We start from the raw sequence: 20005 nt of genomic DNA, 5'->3' as shown, positions 1-20005 counted from the left end.
TGTTATTTTTTCTATTTTCAGACTTAGGTTAGACATGTGTTGCTTCTGGCTATTTTGCTGCATCACTGCTGAGTACATTGCCTCAGTGTTGATCCTCCAACCATCCATTTTGCAGGTGTTTGCTGCACGGTTGCATAACTGTCACTACAAGTGTACAAAATGGGAATGAGACCTGCACAAAAACCACAGACACCAACAGCCAGCCTGGCTCACCTAACATCTAGCCATGGCACTGATCCACACTCCTAGCAGTCACCACCATGTGAATGTTCAAATGACATAGGCCACGCATGACACAGCTCACATTCAGACATGCATCTCATGCTGATGGCAGACCTGTGACACCACACAAGCCATGCAATTGTATGTCCAGAGCTAAACCAAAGGAACAGACCGCAGCCACCTCACCTGCAGGGCCCACTCGGGACAGTGAAGGTTTGCACACACCATCAACAATAACTTGTGACACAGCGTAAACTTACTGGCCTGCGTCATCTGTCACTAGCAGAGCATCAAACATGACACAACTTCTCAGAATAATTTACACTATGTGGTTTACCTGACAAAATCAGACTGTCCACGCACTTCACCACGCTGATACACATGGCATGGCTCACCTTTGCACCCTTCTTTGCATTTTTAATGGATTAGCATTTAACAGATCAATTTCAACACACAGGTCGTGACCGGATACACATATAATTACTCCTCAGGCAACCACATGACACACCATATCACAGGTGTGAGAATGAGAAATATGTGTAGCTGAGTCAGAGAGGAGATGCTTCTAAACCCTATCAACAGCAGCACCCACAACACTGCAGTCAACACCAATGGTGCAAGATGGTGGTTTCATGACAAATTTTTCTGCCTATGCGTGCACATTTGCCCCACAATGCACTTGCTACAATCAAAGTACATTGTTACAACCTTGGTCACAACAAACCTCTGACTTGACACACTTCTTTTACATGTGTGAGCACTTATGCAACGTTGGGTCACCCGAATAGGTCCCCAGCAACAAGAACTGCCACGTAATGATATTCCTCAACAATGCGACCACACACCAGACAGGGATACCAGTGAGGATGACTTTGGTTAGCTACATAGATGGTCAGGTGATGGGGGTTACTCTCCGCCATGGGTACTCACATACTTTCTCTCTGGGCCCAACTTTACAGTGTGGTTTGTGGCAGTGTGCTGCACTGGTGGGGGCGGGCTCAGTGGGGAAGGGGGTTGGGCTAGTGAAACAAGAAACTGACCATGTGGTTGAACACAGGCCACTGCAGCGGACACCCTTGTTCACTGAGCCACAAGACCCTGCATACACACATCTTTAACTTTCTCTCTCTCTCCCTCACTCTCCCTCACTCCCTCCCTCCCTCACTCCCTCCCTCCCTCTCTCTCTCTCTCTCTCTCTCTCTCTCTCACTCACTCTCTCCCTCCCTCCCTCTCTCTGTCTCCATCCCTCACTCGATCTCTCCCTCCCTCGCTCTATCTCTCCCTCCCTCTGTCTCCCCTCCCTCTGTCTCACCCTCCCTCTGTCTCCCCCTCCCTCTGTCTCCCCCTCCCTCTGCCTCCCCCTCCCACTGTCTCACCCTCCCTCTGTCTCCCTCCCTCTGTCTCTTTCCCTCTCTCTCCCTCTGTCACCCTCTGTCACCTCTCCCCTGGCAGCATGGGCTGAGACAGCTTACTGGGCACCCACACACACAGCCGCATTCCAGTACTTCACGGGTCTATAATGGACCATTTACTGGTTAACAAAGTTTTGTTATGTTTCACCTCTTAGAGCACCTGCATCTCCACTCTGACTATCGGTGGATTCGCACGGCACCCATAGAGCAGAGTTTCTCAGAGTATGCGCTGCTGCGGCGGTGTTTGGTGGCCCTCTTATGACAAATTTAAAAGAATGAGACACATGTACAATGTCTGCAAGGTCCGCGGACCACCAAGAAAGGCTTGCCGGGGCGCTGGCGCACGCGGGCCGTACAATGAATCCCCGTGCTCTACGCAGTGCAGCCTGTGTACCTCAGCCTCGTACACAATACATCAGCATGTGGCACGAAGTGATGTGCCCATGCCTTTTATGCCCCCCATCAGTACATAGGCAACGTATTTACATCCTCCCTATTGTTGGATCAACATGACTGTGTTTTTTAGGCATGTGGTGTGTTCAGTTGGTACTTACCGACAAGCAATGCATTTCCATATGTGCCATCCTGGAAGCGCTGGATTATGATGCAGTGTCGGAAGATGAAGTCATCATGCACACTCCCTGGGAATTTGGCAATGAAATTTGTGAACAGTCCGCGGTGGTCCACTATTGCCTGCACATTCATTGAATAGGTGTGCTTCCTGTTGCGGTATATGTGTGTGCTGTCTGCAGGGGGCACAAATGATACATGTGTGCAGTCAATTGCACCGACCACCTGTGGCAAGCCAGCAATGGCATGGAATCCTTGCTTGATGGCAATCTTCTCCTGCACAGTGAAGGTGCTGAGGAATCAGGCTGAGTATGCCATCCAAGACAGTGGGGAGGAAGGTTGAGAAGGATGCCTGTGATACTCCACCGACTCTGGCTGTTGTTGGTTGGAATGTCCCAGAGGCCAAAACGTGCAGCACAACGAGCAGTTTTGTCTGCGGAGGGATGTTGGTTGTCCGCTGGTATGGTGGCATCAGCCTGTGAGCAATCAGGGTCAGGATATGCTGGATGGATGTCCTTTTGAACCTGTAGTGGGCTATGACTTCCTCTGGCCTTAAGTCTGCAAGGTAGACACGTCTGCGCAGTGCCCACTGTCTTCTTCGTCGCTGCATCGGTGGTGGTGGTCCAGGGGGTGGTGGCATTGGCGGTGGTTGTTGTTGTGTTGCAGGGATTCTGCTGATACGCAGAACTATGCGAAGAACCCCGGGACCTCAGTGAATTGTGGTGTACCAGAAACTCACCTCAGAACCCAGAACCCAGTATCCGGCTAGCATAAGTATCCCATTCGTTATCCGAGGTTTAGCTCGGCGGTCCCAATGTGTAGATAACCCAGAACAAGCGACTCAGTACATACTCAGGAATGGTGGGAATCGGAAATACCTGTTCGTATATTATTCTCACATCAGTCCACAACAATAATCAACAGAGACACGTTGTAAATAAAAGGGGTTTATTTTTATAGACCACGTGTCCTAAGATGCAGTACTTTGGCTAATACAAGCAGACAAATGATTAATATCAAAACCAGCAACATAGTTACAATACCATAGAAGATAAAAGGGGTGATCATATTATTATGACAGTGGATGCTACCACCTTCCCTTTACTAAGAAGCTAATATTATTATTATGCTAATAGAAGGTCTCTTAGGCTTGAATAGGGGACCCCATACCTCAAAGATCAGCTTAGTGAAATCACATCACAGGAGCATCAGAAGTCTTCTCGCAGGAAGGCTCGTCTTCGGTCTGAATAATAAACCTGATGTCTGTGATATTAAAAGCACCAACTTTCAGGCATTTGCAGCTGCGCGCGTGTTATGGCTAAATAGTGGGTCGATCAACCTAGAGTGGAAAACATGCATTGTGTAATAACCCAGACTGTGTATCACATCATGTACAGACCAAGGTCGCTGCGCAGAGCTTGGGATGGTAACAACAGATTGCTCTCGTGTGAAGCAAGTCTCGAGTCAGCAGTTTGTTTTAAGAAATAACATGTAAACGCAGTGTCGTGTGCAAAAGCAAAAAGATGGCTTTCTAACATTTAACGTGGTTATGCTAACTTAACAATGCTTGTACATATTCAGAGAGAACTCACTACACGCCCCCTTGATCGAAGCACTATTTAGTAGGCAAGAAAAGAGAGAACGCAGAGTTCAGGGTCGACTGAGCAGAACAAGGCGTAACCAATTGAAAAGAACGGAACCAAAGGTGTCCGAAAAAAGGATTAATAAAAAATAAAAAAAAACTCAAAACTACCATCAGGGAGAAAAAAGTAAAAAAGTCAAATTCAGTGCTGTGGCAGGTTACTGTCCAGGAACGTCAGGCGCCAAGGACGACAGTGCAGTCAATCCACGAATGTATAGGCAGCATATGTGGCAACCGCCTCCAACAAGAAATCATTAGCAGGGCTAGCGAAAGTCTCAGCCATCCAATCCATCAACGAAAAGGAACACACGTGTTCTTCAATCATCGGAGCTTCCAGCACGATCAGAGGGCATCCGGAATCTTCCTCCAAATAGCTCATAGCCAAGAAGTTGTAGGCAGCTGTAGAGATGTCCCAATTACCCAGAATCCCATGTGCTGCACCACAAGCCATTATCCGGACACCAGAGCAGGTCAACTCGTGAGACACTAAGGGCCGCATCAGTCGATCAAAATCCGGTACCGGAGATACCAGGCTGGTCAAGCACAAATCCAAAGGCCATTCAAAGGGACAATCCAGGCAGTGAAGCACAGGCTGCACGCAGGTGAAGTAGCAATACCGGAAGGATAATCCATACGCCAGGCTTAAGCTTGCCAATGGCAGAGTTCCATAAAAGTCAAGCATCCTATCCCGAAGAAGCTGCAGGCGGGACAGGTGCACGAGTGGCACAGATGGAGCAGCCATTTCGTAGTATGAAGAGGAAAAGCAGCACACCTGCCACTAGCGCCAGAAGTAGCGGAACACCACCAAAGATGCTCGACAAAAGTGAATGAAAAAACGCCGGAACCACACCAAAAATAGTTTGGAAGGAGGTCACGAGACCCGAGCCCACAAGTTTAAAAAAATGAGCCAGGCCGGGTCGTGGACGAGGCATTGAAAATAGTTTGGATCAAAGAGCCGAAATGTAGGGGGAGGTCAGTATTCAGAAGCGCCTGTACCTCAGTGCGCGTATTAGCCACGTGAAGGACAAACGTTTCACGAGAGGAAGTCAAAGACACCTCTTTCTGGGACAATAAGGCTCTTATTCTGCTCAACTTGTTGAACTCTGCTTTCAAGGTTGGAATCGAAGGCCAGATAGAAACATCCAGCCGCCCATGCGGGGGTGGAAAGAGAACATTATTGCAGCAGACAACTTTCTGCGAGACAGTTACTATGTATGGGATTCCCACTAACATCCCACAGCAAGCTTCATTATTCAAAATCAAATAACTACCGTTAGCAAGCAGCGTGAAAGAGGGGGTAATCACAGGCACTGGGACACCTCTCAGAACGCAGGCTAAATTCGGGGCTTGTACATTGCATGCGCCGTGTAATTGAATGTGCCTACATACTAAGGAATGGTCTGGTGACGTGGTACATTCCTCACCTTTCAAATAAACCTCAGTTCCGTCCCTAGTACATCTATACGTAAAGGGGAGGGACCAAACCTCATGTATGAAAGCGGTGCCCAGCGGTTCATATCTACCTAAAGCATAATGTTTCATACAAGACGTAAACTTAAAAAGCGCAAAAGGGAGAGTAATCAATCCGTGTGCTAGCCACGTAGCCGAATTGATCTCCGCTACTGAGAAGGGCAACGGTTCTAATTTTTCAATATGTAACAATGAATACGTAGCATCCTTCATGGACATAAATCGCTGCCTGTCAGTGAGGTTAAAAGGAAGGAATAACGATGTAGTGTTCAGATAGTCCCAAGGGACCTTCCCTGCCTTCAACGTTTGCAACGTCCATGCAAACTGCATAACAGAACGCAATTGGTTTTGACCATGATATAACACAGACATATCATCATGCACAATATCAACAACTGATGAAACAATATTATCTAATGTATAAATCCTAGAAGAGAGAGTGCTAATGCTATTATCTATAACGGCTAAAACCTTTTCCATGTTTGCTTGGTCAATCGCTCTCAATCTGGAAGCCGCCTCAATCTGCGACAACTTCCAGACTTCGTTGTAAATAGCATACGCCCACCTTTTGGTTCTGCCACCCACAGGACCCTTAACAAAATCATTCAGATCCATTTTGTCATGTAATTGTGATAAATGATCCTTGACAGACGCCAAAGTGGAATGTCGCAGCCACGATTGACATAGCTTCCCCACAGAGTATGTAGTTACAGTATGTGATGACTCAAACCGAGGGTCTACGCGCTCATGAGTATAACCCGGTCTTAGTCCCAGAAACCGTCGTTGACAGTTATCAGAACTGCTTTGCCAAATTAACCAACCCTCACTATCAATTTTCGAAATATTGAAAGATGTGTTTGAAACCAAGGATTGCAAAGCAGCAAGGGATAGATCTGTGTGGTTATCCCAATCGGGATAAGCACCCAGATCCGGAACAGAAGGTGACTTTAATTGTTTAGAAGTAGCCAATCCAAAACAGGTGGTTTGGAAGATGGATGAATTTAAAAATAGAATATGATTTGGTATTAGACAGGCACGATGTAAAGCCTCAGTACCCTGTACCTGCCACGGCTTGGAACCCCAAACCGACTTTAGATCAATAGTAGCCTTCCACACATCATAACCTTTGATTGACAACTCGTCCATAAAGGACTTGGAATAAAGCAACTTCGTATGTGTCAGTCTAACCTTTGTGGCAGACTCAGGCAGCACCTTAAAATAAAACGCTGCCGGGTTGGAAACACTGAAATTGGTGAAATAAGAATACTTATTAACTAGAGTTTGTGAACTACCGAATTCAGGAGTAGGACAGTGTTCCCATTGGGTATAATTTACAAAATTCCTAAAAGTATTTGCCTTATGCAGGAAGTGATTGCCATAATGTTGAAAGCAATACTGTTCAGCATAATTCGCCGCATTTTCATATAAATCTTCAGCATCAAAAGCGGCATAGTATTTCAAATCAGAAAACAGTGATTCAATGGTGTGTACATCCCAATCATCAGAACGTATGTTTTGCCTAACCACATCACCCATAGAAACACGAAATACATTAGGTACATTAATGACCTCTGTAGGCCCATGAATTTGGAATTTAACAGCATCCCATGCGATTCCATCCAAGACGGGCCAGGCAGTAATATTCACAAAAGTCTGGTCCCTCTTCATGATGTGGGACGAGGAGTGGGGGGCCAAAGTTCCATTGATAAGTCTAATTGTAGATCTCTCTGTGAGATAGTGGCCATCCACGAGGCGGAAAAAAACTATTACGAATCCAATGGACATGAACAAAAAAACACTGAAAAGCAACAGCCAAATGTATGTCCAAGGGGCAATCAAAAAATGTCTTTTAAACCAGCAGAAAAAAACTGCAATGTTCGATGGGGGGCTTGAGGGCAATGAGTTAGTGTCAAAGGAGAAACGGGACTGGCCAAGTGCTGTAGATTGTAAAACAGGCGATGGACCACGTGTAGGATAAGCATACTCAGTCTCTTCGGGCAAACCACCAGCCGATGGTATCAACAAGGGATCAGTAACGGATTGCATCTCGATAGCAACATCAGGCAAGGTGTTAGAAGCAAGAGTCAACATTGAATTTCTTTGCATCGTCTGGCATGAAACTGCTGGAGTCATACTAAGAAGTATCGGCCACTCGCTGTAGTTTGACATTGTCAATAGAGATGTACCTGTTTTCTTTGCGGCCAGGAAGTGGAGGTAAAATGACTGTTCTTGTACCCTGCACTCCAAGCACTGGAACTGGTGCACGATAAGAGGGGCCGAACTCCTTCTTGTTCTCCACCTTCTCACGGACCAGATCTCCAACTCGGGGTAGCCAGCCGACTACCGGAACCTGAACCTCAGCTTCAGATGCGGAGTGCAAGTGTTCTTTCGAGAGAGTGTCTCTGGCTTCTTGTAGAGTCTGCAAAACAGCACAGTGATCATCTACGTCAAAGGGTGCGGTCGACGCCGCCATGTCTAGACCATCAAGGTCTGGGACAAACATTCTGATTCCGAAGAGCATCATGTACGGGGTCCGCCCACCCAGAGACCTTCTAGGGAGATTATTAAGTGCACGTTGAACGTGATACAAATGGGCAAGCCAGTTCCGGCCTGTGCCTAAAACACGGGCTGTCAATGATTGCTTTAAGTCACGGTTCATTCGCTCCACCACACTATTACCCTCAGGTCGGTAGGGGGACGAAAATTTGACTAGGACCCCCAAATTTCTCATAGCCTCCTTGTAAGCCTTAGAGGCGAACGCAGGGCCCTGATCAGAATGGAAGGTACCACACGCAAAAGTTCCCACAAAGACACGCAAATCCCTGATGACAGTCCGCGAGTCAGCACTCCTTTGTGGCCATACCCACAGAAAACGTGTGCACGAATCCACTGCAACCAAGATGTACTTGTACGCAATATCAGAAGAAAAAGGACCGCAGTGATCCAAGTAAACGCAACCAAATGGTTTATTTGAAATGTACAACTGTGTTTGTGATGGGCGCGCAACAGTAGAAGGTTTAATCTGTTGGCAAATGTCACAACCAAGGACATAAGCTCGCGCTTGTTTATATAAACCAAACCACCAGTAACGTTGTTGTAGCAGAGATATTGTGGCTGACACTCCGGCGTGGGCAGACGCCAACCCCTCATGAGCAGCCAAAATCAATGCAGGTCTGCAGTCCGCGTTGGGAATAATTCTGTCACCAACGGCGTTAATCCTCACTAATGGGACATTATCAGGACTTAAATGGTAAATGTAACGAGAAGGAAAACCCTTCGGGTAATCGCCTCCCTTTTCTGTAGCAGCAATAGCTGCCAAGATGTCATCATCAATCTTACTTTTTGATCTGGTAACTGCTGCCACTAAGTATGTAGCCACTGCTGTTTTTGCTGCCTCGTCAGCTAAGCTATTGCCGACAGCATGGACACCAAGTCGCTGGTGACCAAGAGTGTGAATAACATTCACGAGAGGGAGACGTTCTTTAAAGTCTGCCACTCGAACCCAAAGCGTTTTATGCTTAATTGTGCCACCTTTCGTGTCTCGATAGTCATTCTGAGACCAGAAGTGTAAATTGTCATTATAGGACTGGACACAGTAGAAAGAATCACTCACTATTAGAGTAGTGACTCGGGGATCAGCAAACTCCAGTGCAAGCACTAGAGCCCGAAGCTCCGCCAATTGCGCGGTACAATCGCCCAATGACTGCGTATGCACTGCATCAGATTGGAATTCACCATTTACGAAAGTACCTACGACAATTGCGCAAGCCGCTGAGTAAGCGTGCTTTGATCCAACCGCGGGCTGCGCAGACCCGTCAGTGTATATGACACAATGGTATTCTTCGAGCGGGCGCAAAGACAGAGGAGCCGGATGAACGAATTCATACTGCAAGAACTCTTGAGTCTGTAATGAGGCATCAAAGATGTAGGTGACGTCTGGCGACGTCAGTGTTGTGGCCCATTGTATCCACCGAGGATGCAAAGCTTTAGAATTTGGTACACTTGCCTTTGTCACCGCTTCTAAGGCGGGATAGGGTGTTACAACCAGAATCTGTTTCCCATGCGACAGTGCGCGTTCTTTAAGGATCGCCATCTGTACAGCAGTCAGAACTTTTTCGACCGCGGAAAAACGTAATTCAGCAGAGGTGTACAAGTGGGATTTGTACGCAATGGGGACTGTATCGCCCTCATTAAACGTCAAATACGTGAAACCCACGGCGCCTGGCACTATTCTTATTACCAGGTTGGTGCGGTTATCACGTGTCAGCAAATATTGTGAAGCAAGAAGGTCAGCCTGTAAAGACTGTAAAATTTTAGAATGTTCCAGCTGCCAGCTAGACTTCGAAAATGTGGGTTGTACCAAGGCGTAAAGCGGCTTGATACGCTGGGCATAATCAGGAATGTACGTACGGCCGAAATTCAGAAAGCCCAGCAGAGATTGTAATTTCTTTAGTGTCGTTGGCGCACTCAAGCATGCGCACTTCTCCAGAAAGTGGGGAGCTAACCCCTTTCCTTCATTATTGAGCTCGTAGCCCAAAAACAACACTGTATATTCCGCGATGTGTGACTTCGCAAAATTGAATTTGTAGCCATAGTCAGCAAAACTCTCTACAATATTGTCGACTCGAGACAGATGCGGCAACAGCTCATCATCCGTTAGGTAGATATCGTCAACATAGGAGTATGCCTCGGGGTCTATTCTTTCTAAGAGAGAGACCACGCGAGCGGAAAAGACGCCAGGGCTATTTTTGTAGCCCATGGCTAATCTCGTAAACTGTTTTTGTTTTCCGCCCGAAGTAAACGCAGTCCACTGGCTACTCAGCGTGGACAGGTTATGGCTAAAAAAGCCATTGGAAATGTCAAGTGTCGTTTTAAACCTTTTACGCACGAGACTGTCGACCAAAGCCGAGCTATGTGTATTTTGTACCGCGCAGGTCCGGCAATGGGAGTTTAGGTGCCGGTAATCCAAAACTAAACGGTACGAGCCGTCAGGCTTCGTTACAGTGAATAAAGGGTTATTCATAGGGGACACACAAGTTTCAATTACACCCTGATATTCCAATTGTTCAAGGATAGCCGCGACGTGGGGTCTTGCTTCACGACGCATGGGATATTGGGGCTGTGGCTGGGGCATAGACCGTAATGGAATCTCATGGCAGGGGGACAACCGGTCCCATCCCACCTGAGTACGATATACCGCTGGCGCAAGCGCCAGCGCCCACTCCGCAGCGTACATTTCAGCTTGGTCCTTAGGCACTGTGTGCGCAAAGGACGGGAGGATTTTCTCCTCCCCTCTAGGAGCTCCCAAAATGAAGGCCGGGGGCCAATCTGCCTCCGCTAGGAGGATGTCATAGGTGGTGGTCAGATTATCCCAAAAAATCCCTTTTATAGTACGTTGTATGTCACCCTCTATTAATAAGACTATTTCATAAAGTCTATCAGGGGGAGCCACTCTGGTGTCAGCAGTTTCCACAGTAACCAATACATCAGTTGCTGTCGCCGCCAGAAATGGACGCAGAGCTTGACGGACTATGGTAATTTCCGCCGCGCTGTCCAGGAGCGTCAGCGCCCATGTCCGGTTCCGAAGCTGTGTCCGCACTATCTGAGGCATACTTTGCCGTCAGAGCCGCCACTTTCTTCTTCTGAAACGGGGGTCTTTGTCGAGCAAACTCGTCCTGCTTGCCTTTACCCTCAGACTGTCGGGGTTGGTCACGCTGTTGTGGAGCACCCCGACCTTTGCCACCTCCTCCGCCACCAGACTGTGTAGTCGATGTTTCCTGTGAAGAACGAGGAGAACGCGGTTCAGAAACCTGAAATCTATCAGGAGACTTAATAGTAGCACGATCACGCAGATCATAAGTGCGTTCACTACTTGACTGTACGGGTGAGGCAGGCCGAGAGCCCTGTTTCTGCTGCTGCTGCTTCCCCTGTTGTTTAGTCCGCCAAGGTAGTTTTGGAAAAATTGGCCGACCATCCTTACCAGAAGTTTCTGCCTTACCCTGCTGTTTAGAATCGGGAATTTTGAGCACAGGTTTAACTCCCAAAGAGCTACGACCCAATTCACGATATGCTTCTGAAATTATTTTTGCAAATTCCTGCGGCTTGTCCTCGTCAGCAACCCTCTTCAGTTCATTACGAACCTGAAAGTGCAACGCGTCACCCTTAAGGTTCCCAATTATCATTTGAGAAACCAGGCCAAAATCTCCGAGGAGCCGCATCCCTAATTCTATGGCAGACTCCGCTCCATGGTCCTCCTGAACCTGTTTAATTATGGAGGGGAGCTGTAACATAGACGGAGTGCCAAAGCACTGCGCGTACGTCGCAGCAAAAATCTTACCCCATGATACACAATCATCTATATGGGGAACTAAGTCTTTAGGTAAACTAATGGTAAGGATCCTGTGTTTCTCCACAGGAGTTGTATGCGGATAAACCGCCTCTATTTGGTCAAATTTCTCAGCAATCCAAAAAGGATAATCATCCCTCGTGGTGGGGCGTTTGCCCATAACAGAATTGACCATAACAGGACTAATGACCACCGCGTGACGATCACTAGGTTGTCCCGCACCAACAGGCGCCCCCGCCTGTACAGTGCGCGACACATACTGCACTAACGCCCTATATACTGATATAAGGGCAGTGTGGAGTACACGCAATTCAGCCACCGTCACCGTGAGGTAACGGGGATGAGGCGTAAATCCGGCTAGTACCGGCCAAGTGGCCCCCGCAATTGATAAAGGGCCCATTCTCGGCGGTATAACCACATGGGGGAGGGCGCCATTAAACCAAATCTGATGTTGCCAAGCAGATATTGGTATCTCCTGTGTCCTATACGGCGCATAGTTAGCAGGCACGGCAGTAGCAGTGTAAGAATGAAAGGTATCGTCATCCCCACTGACTGCCGGAAGCGTCACCCAGGAATAGAATAACTCAAACGGGTGAGCCGCATCGGCTCCCACCACAAAGATGACGTCCATGCCTGTGTCCGGCACCCCATACTGCGTCAAATGACGTTTCAGAGCTGCACGGCTGTGCGCCGCAATATCTATCGACATTAGGACAAGCTACACTTCAAGTATTCAGTAGCACAAGGGTTCAATAACCTTTTTAATAATCAAGCTTGAAGGAACCTATATCAACAGAATTAGGTAGGTTTAAACATCCGTCAGACTTGTTATCCGGAAACAAGAATGAGGGTGCTGTGGACTAAATGTAAGCACTACTAAGGCGTTTCAACTCATAGACCAAACGTTAGGTGCGCCATGTTGCAGGGATTCTGCTGATACGCAGAACTATGCGAAGAACCCCGGGACCTCAGTGAATTGTGGTGTACCAGAAACTCACCTCAGAACCCAGAACCCAGTATCCGGCTAGCATAAGTATCCCATTCGTTATCCGAGGTTTAGCTCGGCGGTCCCAATGTGTAGATAACCCAGAACAAGCGACTCAGTACATACTCAGGAATGGTGGGAATCGGAAATACCTGTTCGTATATTATTCTCACATCAGTCCACAACAATAATCAACAGAGACACGTTGTAAATAAAAGGGGTTTATTTTTATAGACCACGTGTCCTAAGATGCAGTACTTTGGCTAATACAAGCAGACAAATGATTAATATCAAAACCAGCAACATAGTTACAATACCATAGAAGATAAAAGGGGTGATCATATTATTATGACAGTGGATGCTACCACCTTCCCTTTACTAAGAAGCTAATATTATTATTATGCTAATAGAAGGTCTCTTAGGCTTGAATAGGGGACCCCATACCTCAAAGATCAGCTTAGTGAAATCACATCACAGGAGCATCAGAAGTCTTCTCGCAGGAAGGCTCGTCTTCGGTCTGAATAATAAACCTGATGTCTGTGATATTAAAAGCACCAACTTTCAGGCATTTGCAGCTGCGCGCGTGTTATGGCTAAATAGTGGGTCGATCAACCTAGAGTGGAAAACATGCATTGTGTAATAACCCAGACTGTGTATCACATCATGTACAGACCAAGGTCGCTGCGCAGAGCTTGGGATGGTAACAACAGATTGCTCTCGTGTGAAGCAAGTCTCGAGTCAGCAGTTTGTTTTAAGAAATAACATGTAAACGCAGTGTCGTGTGCAAAAGCAAAAAGATGGCTTTCTAACATTTAACGTGGTTATGCTAACTTAACAATGCTTGTACATATTCAGAGAGAACTCACTACAGTTGTTGCTGCCTTGGTGGGACTCCAATCTGCATGATGACCATCTCCATGGCTTCTGTAGCTGTTCTGGGGAAGCTCGGGCCTAATCTCCCTTATATACACCCACTTATCTCCAGTGTAAGTCAGGTTTTTATCAGGTGTTAATAACTGGATATAGCGCAATTTAGCGTGAGTTTTTCTGTAGATAAGCGGGTTGGCGATATACTTGATAATAGTGAGAAGCTGTGTTAGCTACTTTTTTCGTGAAATTTCAGTCATGAACGCCTACTTTGCATGTCATTAGCGTTGAATATCGCTGCCTTGCAAGGCGATAAATTTCCGGTCGCTATCGCCGGAAAAGTAACGCTGAAGGGGGTTAGCGATGCCTTGTTGATAGGGAGATAAAATTATTGCCGCTTTATCGCCGAAAACTGACGCCAGCGTGCCGATAAATCCCTTGATGATATGCCCCTTGGTCAGTTAACAGGACTTATAAGTCTATGTATGGGAAATATTTATCAGGTGGTTCATCTTCAATTGTTGTGTAGTTTCTAAAATACATAGGATCTGCGCATTTAGACAACATAAACCAAGGGATTTTGTCCAGACTGATTTCAGACACCCCAAAAGATATGTTAGCCTTTACACCAACCAGCTCACCATACGCCCCCTAACCTTAACAAGGAGTGAATAGTTTCTGCCAGCTATCGAACATGAGAACTCTTGATCCTTCAGGGATCATGCTCTCTAAGTCTCAGAGAGATACACAGAAGAAACAATGGGGATGTTTTCAATAAGCATTTATTAAACCAGCATCATTCTAGTATGAAACATGTTTGCTGGGACAATCATTAGACAGAAACAGATGTATAAGATTCCAAGCAGCAACAGAGTAAATAAAAGGAAGAATTCTACCATGGTGCTAAAACAGTGAATATATGCAGGCATATAGATACATTACAGTAATCAAGCGTACTCCTCAAATGCAAATCATATCTAATTGTACCTAAGTGTATCTAGCATGTATGTGGGTGTAAACCCAATATTCCCCCAGGAAAGAGCCACCCCCATTGCCTGATGGGAGAGAACGAAGGACCCCATCTTGGTCTCAAGTTGGACAACCCGCAAGGGGTTACAGACCACTGCTTGCTGGAGATTCTGCATGCCGGGACCTCAATGTCTAGTGTCAGTGTGAAGCTTCTCCTTTCCCTATCTAGTGTTGGTATGGGTCCTTTATACCGTGAAGATAGCCTCGGGTTCCTACATAATTGATGTGTTGTGAGTACGATTATGCAAATGAGCTTAAAACAATACCTACGATTATGCTAAGTAGTTCTTTCACTCTAGGATTAGAGGATCATAACTTTTACTTGGAGTATGTTCATGCTGTTACGCATGCATATGCAATGGATGTTTCTAAGAATCCTCATGCATAATAAATGTGGCTAGTTTCAAGGAAACCAATCAACATTTATTTAGCACATAACTGGGTGAAAGGTCAGTGATAGAACCGTTGTGCAGAGCACGGTAGGACACATGTAGGTAAAAAGTTGTGTAGCTACCTTGGCCTAGTTTGGGGTACATTGGGATTCAGAACACAATGTATTCATGAAACAACTATGTGTGTGCATCTGCAGGCTGGAACTTAACCCAAGAATAGAATACCTCTGTTCTGAATGCTTTGTGTGCCTCAACCACAAAGGTAACATCTCCACTCGTTGTCAGGAGGCTATGTTGTAGCAATTTCATGGTAAATGCTTGTCTACAATTTTCTGAAATATTTAGTCCATCTATATGTTCTCCGATGTTTTTATCTTGTTCGGTCATTGTCACAGCAGTAGTATTTAACTGATATTTTATAGAGATTGTCTTTGCACAGTGTGGGAACTTTTAATCCTCCAAGTTTGAGTTAACCTACAGCCAAGACAGAGGGTATACCTACTCAGCTGAGGCAGATTTGTTTCCCTTTCCACTATGATGTCTCTGGTTAGAATGTGAGTAGGCATCTCAGAGAAAGCACAACTAAACTACTTAGATTAACCCGTAAATAGGAGACTAACCAACATTGACAGCACCATATTCGGTAGTTCCTACAAATCTGTAGGACCTGTGCATTGATTGGACAACATAAACTAAGGGCTTTGTCTCAAGACTGATTCCGGACACCTACACAAGATATGTTGGGCTATAGACAAGCTAGCTTACAGTACCACCATAATTCCCCCACCCTACCAGGGAGTAAATTATTTCTGGCAACCACTAAACATGACAAACATGACCCCTTAGGTATCGGGGAGACAGTACAGAACCTTTTGCTCAGTCACTCTTACAGAGAATACACAGTGGGATGTATTCAATAATATTTATTGAACCAATGTTATTCTAGCATAAAATACATGTGCTGCAATGATTAGTAGACAGAAGCAGATAAACAAGATTACTATCATAAAGAGCATAACATGTAGTTCTACCATGGTGCTAAACAATGTATATATGCAGGCATATAAACAAGGCAGTACTCTAGTGTAGTCCTACTTTGCAAACTCTACTCTAAGTGTACCTAGAGTGTGTGTAGGTGTAGAGCCAAGAATCCCCCCAAGAGACGATCCTGCTGCAGATCGGCGCATATAAATTCTCCCTGCTTCCACGGACAGAGTAAATCCACAGTCACACGCGCAATCACACATCATACGCTAGGGCCCATCACACTAAATTCACACTATTACTCTATCCACACTGAATATAGGAGAGAAAACCTAAACCAATCTGCATCTACAATGAGGTCGATGCGACCTTAATGACATTGTCCCGAGTCATGATTTTAAACATAAGAAATTCATTTGAAACTCAATAAATGACAAAGAATAAACACCCGACACTGGAATTCAAACAAATGCTTGTTTATCTAAATTAATTCAAATAGAAAGTCAATCATTAGCAAAATCGTTATTCTCATAATTACCTATTCTAGCTAAATGGGTCAGGACAGGTCTCTCAGTAAAGTCTCTTGAGCCGCCGTCCTCAGCATAGGAAACGTCCAAACGCGATGACCACAAGGAAAGAACGAACGAACATGGACCCTCTCTAGTCTAACATATTTATAGGGAAAGTTGCAAATAAAAGTTACAAACAAATGTTAGATATCCGTTGAGCCACTGAGCAGAGCGAGCAGGAAAGGAAGTCTCTTGGTTACATTTAGAAAACCTCCGCTCAGGAAAAATCACAAAAATAAAAACACGGAAGAAGGAAACTCAAGTTTGCAAATGTTTCTTTCGTAAATGCTCTTCCTTGATATCTTTGCAGAGCCACCGCAGACTGGTCATTGTTCATTGTGGCTTTATCCTTCTTCAAGGACAGTTGGAACCTTTCCAAAGCTGCTGACCTCACGGAAAACTTTCTACCCAGGCAGAAGCTGCGGTCAGGTGACTCTCGACCACGTTCAGCAAAGCCTCTCATCAAAATTCGATCACTCGAGCGCAGGCTGTAAATGGCAGCCATCTTGTTTTAGGCCAAAATGGACCATCTTAATTAAAAGAGACACAAAACAACGTTACCATATCATAATGATTGTACAGTGTTAAACCCCACTAATACCCTTATGTGTATGTACTTATCTAGCCTTCTGCAACGCAATAAAGCATTAGTACACGTTATTTTAAACGCACAAAACAAATTGCACATATTTCATAAAACCGCACATTATTATTAAGCAACATATATGCTTCCCACGTGTAGTTTCTCTCGTTAGTAATGTTGGTTAATCCTGACAAAGACAAACTATTAATTAATCGTTACAAATTAGTAATTTTAAATCATAACATATAGACAAAACTGGAGCTTAAAACTCGATACATTTTCAACAGAAAACTCTGCTCCAGCAATCCCCCCTTTGGTGATATCTTATCACCACAAAAACCACCCAAAAAGAAAAATTTAGTCCCAATTTTTAGAAGAAATTGAAAATGTCTTTTATGACACAACATTAAACACCAGACTCTCTCACATCATCCCTCCTTGATTCCAAGTACACACTCTCCCTCAATTCTTCTAATTCTATTTCTTGTGGGTCTCTCCTTGACCTCTTTTGTTTCTTTTCAGCATTCCCTCTGATTATTCTCTTTTTCCCTCCCCTGTTTTACAACACAAACACCCCGATCTTAGTATCAATAAAGCAACAATTACGCATGTCAAAGGAAACAATATTTTACCAATAATAGTACTACCTATCTTAGCAATAAAACTCTTAATAGCAACTATCTTATTAGCTATTTTAGTCCAGACACTTTCAGCCTCAAGTGGTACTAATTCGTCATGTAAATCAGTAATATTTTTGATATAGACCTTTAGATCTTTGCTTTCATCAGGAATGTAAGTGCAACAATGTTGAACTTTCAGCATTCCACAAACTCCACCCTCTTTGGCCAATAGAATATCAAGGGCAAGTCGATTTTGCATAGACATGGCACGTACGGCAATCATCTCCGTATTTACCAAAAGAAACCCTCCAGCGGTACTTGTCGATAAGCGATCCACCACTGTTGACAGTTTCCGAATCCCATATGCATTCAAAGAAATTCCCACTGCTGGAATCAAAGCACCAAAAATGTCACCTACGATTTCTGACCAAGTTTCTCTCTTAAAACGTGTTAGTAAATTAATGTGTTCTACATCTTCTATCCTATCTATATGAAAAATCTTTGGAAAGACCAGGCCCACATAACACGTGCCATACAAATGGTCAGGCAACCTGTAATAAGCCTTGTTCCCACAAACATAATACACTCCTGGGAAAACTGGATCTTCACCACCTTTAAAACCCCATCCTGTTGTAATGAAGTATGTATCATGACACTCACTAGTCCCAACAAAATATGTATCATATTGGGATTTCTTTCTGGTAATGCATAGTTTACCCTTCTGTGGTGCATCTAAAGCCAAAGTCGGACTAGCCCCATTCTTCAACTCCTTTCCCATCTCAATGTCCCAAATTGTCTCACTCACTTTATATTTCCCTGCCTTCTCATGCATGCCCATTCTCCTTTCCTCTACCATGTTTAGGAAAGCCTTCTCTTCTTCTTTCAGACTGCAAGTTAAATTGTTTCTAAAAATATAATCTAAGGTTAATTCTTCTTTCTCAATAAAAATCTCACCAAAAATGTTAGCTTCTTTAGCTGGATTCAGCTTTTTGTTCATAGGCAATTGCCCAAAAATGTTATCTTTGTTAGACATCTCATAATCTATTTTCCCTAACAAATAAAAAACACTACTTAGCACACTACATGAAATTCCATACGTAGCTGGTAAATGGTGATAAGTAACACCCTCTGAAACGGATGCAGGTAATTGCATACAAACGTAGCATGTCTTTACGTATTCGTACAACAACGTTGAAAAAACATTGCTAGAAAAACCATTAATTGACCTATCTTTATGCACGTAAATGTTACTAATTCTAGTTGGAACTACTTTTTGTGAACTGTTTTCTACATTGGTAACATTCTCAGTATGTATTCCAAAAGTGTCTATTGTAACTCTAAAAGTAACTAATAAAGCTAGTATACCCCATAATAGCATTAATAATCCAGTACAGCAGCAGCACATTCTACACCATCTTTTCAAAAAGGCACATCTACTTTGATTATTCTCTGTGTTAGCCATTTTACTACTTTGGCAGTGTCTTTTGACTTAGCCTCTTCTACTCCATTACTGAAACACTAGAACACTAGATTATTTCACACAGCTAATTTCAGATCTTCTCTTTTCACTTTCCTCCAAATGACTCCTTCAGTTCACTCAATTTGGATTTTTATCACTTTTCACTCCTTCTTCAGCAACATCAAATTGTATCAGATCTTCAACAACATCCTGTGCATCCGACTCTTCTCCAATGTCAGTCAGGATAACTTTCAGAATTCCAACAGTTTTCTCCTCAACCACTTCTCGTACAGTCCCCTCTGGATTTCCTTGACTTTCTGCCTCTTCACCTTCAGACAGTGCCACATACGTCCATTCCGGTGACCTATACTTCTGGTAGGTTTTCTGATTCTCTTGATTTCTTCTGGTTCTTTTGTAACCTTTTGTTTTTCACCTTTTGTCTTATTCTGACTCGACACCTCGTTCACCTGTTCAGCTTTCGATGAATTTGCTTGTGTCAATCTGTACCTCAGTCTCTTTATTCTGTTGGGCCAAAGATCTCCTCTTACAACCCTTTTTGGTCTCACCTCTTTATTATTTCTTTCTCCGATCCAAGTTCTCTTTCTCAGAACTCGACCCTCTGATTTCTCATTCTCACTCTCATCTGATTCTGTCTCATTTGCCTCTCGTTCTTCAACAATTTTCTTTCGCTCCACAGTCTTTTCCACCACCGATTGAGATTTCCCTAATTTTGTCCCTCCTCGGGTCTCCGATACGCAATCTTCTTGCTGTCTACTTGTCACTTCACCTAGCTTATCAGGAATGTTTCCTACACCTCCTCGGGGGTCTTCCTCAATCTGTCCCTCTCTATCTTCC

Source organism: Triturus cristatus, chromosome 8 (genome assembly GCF_964204655.1).
Source record: "Triturus cristatus chromosome 8, aTriCri1.1, whole genome shotgun sequence".
Taxonomy (NCBI): domain Eukaryota; kingdom Metazoa; phylum Chordata; class Amphibia; order Caudata; family Salamandridae; genus Triturus; species Triturus cristatus.
This window is presented reverse-complemented; position numbering follows the sequence as displayed.